This window comes from Thunnus maccoyii, chromosome 1 (assembly GCF_910596095.1).
Source record: "Thunnus maccoyii chromosome 1, fThuMac1.1, whole genome shotgun sequence".
NCBI classification, from domain to species: domain Eukaryota; kingdom Metazoa; phylum Chordata; class Actinopteri; order Scombriformes; family Scombridae; genus Thunnus; species Thunnus maccoyii.
In genome coordinates, this window is record NC_056533.1 from 39339574 (window position 1) to 39346560 (window position 6987).

Genomic DNA, 6987 nt, shown 5'->3' on the forward strand with positions numbered 1-6987 from the left:
CTCAGCCGATGTTTGGTGACCACCGGACTTCCTGGAGGGGCTGTTAGCCGAGCTGCTGCTAACGTTTGTCCAGTTTATTTCTCGGATAACTTAAGATCCAGACGTCCAATGACTAAAATCCTTCTTCCGGGTAAAAGATATAGTTAAAAACCACCTAAATTTATCATGAAAATGTGGCTTAAAACTGAAAAAAAGTCCATTTATAACAGTTTGTGTGGAACAACCACAACGCCGATGTATTATCTTGTATGTGTGTAAGTTACTCTTTGGTAGACGCCATTGTAGCGGACAAACACAGCGCCGCCGTATGCATCTGGTGTGTGTTTACTCTTTGGTAGAGGAGGTATGACGCCATTGACAGGCGACCAAATGAAACGGTCCGTTACTTTGATTAAATTACAGATTTCTCTGGGTTTGAAAACTGTTGGAAACATTTGGGATAATGTAAGTACACAACTCAACAACATATATAACACAGGTCTAGTTGTTTTTAGACATTTTAATGCAGAATAATTACATATTATACCTTTAATAAGTTTTGCGAAGCGTGTCTGGATTTCGCTCTGTATTCAAAGTGTGACTCAGAAATACAGATCTGGGACAGCTGGGCTTCCGTACCTCCACAGCCGCGACAGCTCCCGACAGTAACGTTACCAACATGGAGAATTTTATTAGTTAGCAAACCTGTCTGAGTTCAGCTGAGTCACCGTCAGATGGAAATGAAAGTAGGTTAGAAACATGGACAGTCTTCCAAAGCTGTCAGAGCTTTAATGAGTTAATCTGAACCACAGAGAGTCACGTAACATGCAGGCAATCAGCAATGTTGATGAGAGGTTGAACTAACGGTCCAGGTGTCATCGTATGATTCGTAGTCAGTATTGTCAGTAACATATAGTATCTTCTTTACAGTTCAATGTACAGTAAAGTACATTGATCCCAATCATAACCAATAATCTGCAGTACTACATAATGTTATACTGACTATATGTTAAGGCTGTCACTGGTGTCTTCACCATAGCAACGGTCGCTGAGGATCATGGGTAGGCTAATGTAGCCGCTTCCACTATCGTACAAAACTGACAAAAATACTTGATTTCTAATTTAAAATCGCACGGTCTTTTGAATTTGGTTTTCTGGATTTTCTTTGGGAAACAAAAAAGGAATAGATCACGTGATTTTGTTTTTGACTGAATGTCCGCAGACCTGCTGGATATTCAATCCAAAAAGGAATAACAATAAAACGAATCGGCCGGGTTTGATTGGTTTTTCATTATTTGATTCTGACATCAAAAACGTTTTTTTTGTTTTTTGTTTTGAAACAAATAACAGATTTACCGTTTTTTGGTTTTTGAATTACAAATGAATTACGAATTATCCAATGATACCCGGACCACTAACATTGTTACATAACGTTGTGTTTATTGTTTATACTTTTGAAATTAAAATCTGCACAGTTCTAATCTGTGACTGGGATTATAATTCAGTGAGTATTTTTAAATTTGATTTATTTTACATTTATCATTTATTAAATGTTCTTCATTATAAATTCAGCGGCTCCCTTCACTGCTTTTAATAAGAGTCATTGATTATTGGTTTGTCATGCAAAACACAACAAGTGTTTCCCATCATTTGAAAAAATTGCCCTGGAAATTATCTAAATCCGTTTTTTTTGTTTGTTTGTTTTTTTATAATGATATCATCTCCTATTCATTTCAGTACAATGAGTCCAAATTATGAGATAATGCATCAGAGTTTTGTGACCTTATATGAAGTTATTATTATGACTTTGTATCTTATTATTTTTATTTTCCATGAGTATTTTTAGCACATAAGATCAATATCGGTCTGTTGATTCACCTCTTTGGTCTGATTGTAATAACTTTGATCTCCTGACGTTTCGTCTGGCGCCACCTTCAGGTCCAAATCTCATTTTATCTAATAACTGTAAAACAAACGACATTCTCATCAGCTGTACTTTATGTTTAGTGCTAATTAGCATGTTTGTAGACTGTGACCAATTCAATACTACATACTAGTTGTTTACAGTATATATTAATCTTCATATACTGTTATTTTTCTGTTTGTTTTAAAGGAATCAACAAACTGCACCGTGTTATAACAGCAGGTTTAATGTTGTCAAGCAGTTCCTCTGTTTCCTTTGTGCATTGCATTGTGGGAGAATAGCATCCGTCAACAGCACATTAAAAAATCAACAGCTTTTTAGTTTTTATGAATGTATTTTCACTTTTCTGACTGAAATGAGCTCCCATACATGCTTTTATTTTCTTAAAATAACCTTTAAATAACCAACATCACCAATAAAGTGAGATTGTTTCACTTGTTATCTGAATCATGGAGACACAGAAGGACAAATGTACAGAACACAGTCAACATATTTTCTGAAACCATTAAGTTAGTTAAACTGGACCGACAGTCAACCTGAAACACAGAAGATGCTGATTAACTGTAGATATCTGTATATTTTTAATTCGTCTGTGACTCCTTCCTTTCTCGCCCAAACACAACAGACTGTGAGGAAAATGTCGCGCATCAGTTAGCTGCCGACTGACTGACGGGGGTGAAAATAAATCGGCTCGGCTCCCGTCTCACAATCCTTCTTAAAAGTTAAACAGCCATAAAAGGCTGCAGGAACTCTGACCTTCACAATCTAACCGAGCAGGAAAAGCCAATGATGTGTACAAGGCCCCGCTCGGCCTCGGCAGATTATGATAAAATATGTCTCCGCGTCACCAAAAGATAACTGTACGTCTCCCTGTGACAGATACTGGCCCGCTATTTTAATAACAGCCCAATTTCTGCGGCACTAAAATGTTTTACTGTCGGATATAAAGCATGCAGCGTGTGACACGGGGAGGCATGCGTCGTCTGCGAGCTTCAAAGTAAGATGGACCATGTGAAGCCGCGGAGGATTTAAACCAGCCCATCTAGAGGTAAGAGCCATAACATCAAAAACGTGTAAACCGGAGCTTCTGCTCGACCTCAGCCGGATGAGATTTGTTACTTTTGATTCCTTAACCATTTTCCTATGATAAAAGAAAAGTTTCAGTTACAGTTATGTTTTTTTTTTTTATGTAAACGTCCTCAATACAACCAGCTTTTTATGGGCATAAACATGGTCTAACAGGGAAATAGTTTAGGAAAGCCAGGATATGTTAAAGTTCAGATGTCTTTATATGTTTTTACTAAAAAAATGTTCACAAACTGACCAAACTGCTTTCTATCAAGTCTCAGTGTTCATATATCGGACAACTTCCTGCCTGCAGATACGTGAAATAGATGAGATGATGAGAAAAAATTAAGTTAATAAAACATGACAGGATAAGGCATGATGTAGACCCTGTTTTTAAATCAAATCATTACATAAAAAAATTGATTAATCGTCGTTTTTGGGGGGAAAAAAGTCCAAATTCTCTGATTCCAGCTTCTTAAATGTGAATATTTTCTGGCTTCTTTAGTCTCCATGACAGTAAACTGAATATCTTTGGGTTGCTGACAAAACAAGACATTTGAGGACGTCGTCTCTGTGGAAAACTGATCCACATTTTTCACCATTTTCTGACATTTTATGGATAAAAAATAATTGACAGATTAGTTGATAATGAAAATAGTCATTAGTTACAGGCCCAATTTTAACGTTAGCATTTAGCATTAGCACATATACATGTAGATACAGTTTGTTTTATCTGTCTTGTTGTTTTTAATCCAGATTTTGTTTTATTGATTAATTTGTGATATTTCATTTGTGATATTATTATTCATATATGATATTGTTTGAATTTAGTTTTAAAAGTGTAACCAGGGAACGGAGGCTGCAAATTAGCTTCAGGCAGACGCCCTAATCAACAGGATCTGGTCTGTAACAGACATGGACGTTCAGCAGGACAAAGCTGCGGAGAGATGAAGGTGAGGAGGTGAAGAAGAGTCATAACTAAGATCAGATCTGAACACACAGACATGAAACACATACTGACGTAGTTCAGTGTGACTGACACTTCCTGAGGATCATTATCTCTGATGTTCATCACCAATAAACCTCCATAAATCCACTTAGAAACCAGAGAACAAAGAGAATCTTCTTCAGTATCACAGTGATCAGTGATAGTTGGAGCTGCTAACAGCTGATTCACATGACTTTTAATGGAGACTATTTGACTAAATGTAAACAAATAGGGTGTAAAAACATGTCTGAAAGAGAACGGATCGCTTCATCATCTGTCACTCAAACACTTTCAATTCTCAATAAAAGCTAAAAATACCAAAAAAAATAATCTTAAAAAATAAAAATAATAAATCCAGTCAGGATGAGGCTTTAGATCACAAAGACAGAAAGTGGAGACAAAGTTGTTGTTTTTTTTATTTCAAATTACAAAGTACCAGACTTTTCTTTTTTTCCTATTTATTTTGTCCCTGTGCTATAAGATAAAACCAGTATTAAAGATTTATCCACTCTGAGGGGTTTTGGTGTTTTGTATTACAGGCTCAATGGGAATAAAAGAACAAAAACTAAGAAAAAAAGCTGTTGTCAAGTTTGTGTTGGTAAATTTGACAGTATGCCCATCACTTCTTAACATAATACCACTTCCCCCTCGCCTGCCCGCCTGCCTCCTTTCAGACTGTGAATATTTGGCTGGTGGTGAGCGTCTCATGGGACGCCCCACCTCTCCCGCTCCCCATCAGCAGCAGCATCTTTTTTAAAACATGGACGCCGCTGCTGCTGCTCTCTGTGAACCAGGAGCTTTAGTGTCTGTCTCAGTTTTATTCACTTTACACAGTCGGTTCCCTCTTTGTGCTCATTAAATATTTAATGGGGGGTTTAAGCGTTTGCTGGGATTAGGCTGCAAGTCTCCAGGGAGCCGCCGCATTGTTTCTCTCCACGGCTGCTAGTTTACAGTCTGTCTGTTTAATCTGCCATTTACATCTCACGCTTCTGCTGTATTTAGTTGATGCTGTTGATGCTGTAAAAATGACATGTACTTAAAAATAGCAGCGTGACTAAAATCACTGGATTTTTCAGTGTGATGTTGATGGACACATGTTCTCCCACAATGCAACAGAAAGAGGAGTGAGACAGGTCCAAAGACAAGGGTCCTTATAAAGGTTTTAGGGGTCTTTGAAGAGGATAAAAGAGGCTTTTGGTGGGTACCTGGGGTCAGTGAGGAGGTTCTATGGATGCATGTAGGTTCTTAGGGTCCTCACAGATGTTTTAGGTGTCCTTGTCAACGTTCTAGCGTTGCTTAAGGAGGTTTGTTGTGTCTTTGACAAGGTTCTATGTGTGTTTAAAGAGGTTTTTAGTGTAAATAAGTAGGTTCTAAGAGTGCTTGAGGATGTTCCAGGTGTTTTTTATCATCATTAAAAAGGTTCTGTGGGACCATGTACCGTCTTGGGGTCCTTAAGGATTTTTTGGGTGTCCTTGATAAGGTTCTATGGGTGCATGTAGGTTCTTAGGGTCCTTGAAGATGTTTTAGGTGTCCTTGTCAACGTTCTAGCATTGCTTAAGGAGGTTTGTTGTGTCTTTGATGAGGTTCTATGTGTGTTTGAAGAGGTTTTTAGTGTAAATAAGTAGGTTGTAAGAGTTATTGAGGATGTTCCAGGTGTTTTTTATCATCATTAAAGAGGTTCTATTGGACCATGTACCATCTTGGGGTCCTTGAGGATTTTTTGGGTGTCCTTGATAAAGTTCTATGGGTGATCCAAGAGGTTTGTCTAAGTCTTTGACAAGGATCTAGGGGTGCTTAAGGGGGTCCATGAGGTTGAAAAGGTTCAGTGGGTGCTTGAAGAGGTTTTTGATGTGAATGGGTATGTTCTAAGATGTTCCAGGTGTCTTTGGTGAGCTTGAGGATAGACTTCAAAATCCTACTACTAGTCTATAAGGTACTAAACAGTCTTGGGACCAAATACATCACTGATCTGCATGTACGTTATGAAGCACCCAGACCCCTCAGGTCATCTAGGACAGGTTTACTCGCTGTTCCCAGGGTCAGAACCAAGCAAGGTGAAGCAGCCTTTAGTTTCTATGCTCCCCACCTGTGGAACAAGCCTCAATACCTGAGATCTTCCAAAACTGTCAGCCCATTTAAATCAGATATGTACCATCATATTAATCTTTAACTACCTATCTGCGTGTTTTTGTTTTGTTTTTATTGTTGTATAAATGCAATCTTAATGTCTTCTTAATGTCTTATTGTCTTATTTTCAGTGTATTTCTTTGCCTTTGTAAAGAACTCTGAATTGCATTGTGTCTGAATGGTGCTATATAAATAAAATGACCTTACTTTACCTTGAGGGTGCCTGATGAGGTTATATGGGTGATCCAGGTGTTTTACACATCTAATGAGGTTCTTGGACTCCTTGAGGAGGTTTTAGGTGTCTTTGATGAGGTTCTGGGGGTGTTTGAAAGGGTTTTTGATGTGAATGAGTAGGTTCTAAGAGTTTCTGAGGAGGTTCCAGGTGTCTTTGGTGAGCCACTAAAGCTGTGTTCAGACAAAACGTGAAGCAAATTTTTTACTTGCATGAATTTGACCGCTGGATCATTTGTGTTTATTCGCCACAGACAGCCAAAATATATTACTATGCATTAGCTAGCTAGCAATGGCAGAGACCGACCATATCTGAGACTTAAATTCAGCAGTGACTCCAGTTCTCTGTTTTTTCCCTTCAGTCTCTCTCTTTTGACCCTCTCCTCTCTGTACGTTTGTGAAGTACATTCATAAAGTTCTACAATACGCATGAATTTTTTGCTCAAGTTGAAACATTTTCAACTCATGCAGAAGCATATTTGCATCAGTTTGTGTTGCCTATGCATTGACTTCGTATGTAGTGCCATGCAAAACATTCGCTGTGTTCTGTCTGAGCACACCATGAGGGGGTTTGAGAGGTTCTATGGGTCCATGTAGGTACTTATGATCCTTGAAGATGTAGGTGTATTTTAGGTTTTTGGGTTTTAGTTTTTGCTTTTAGTTGTCTTAG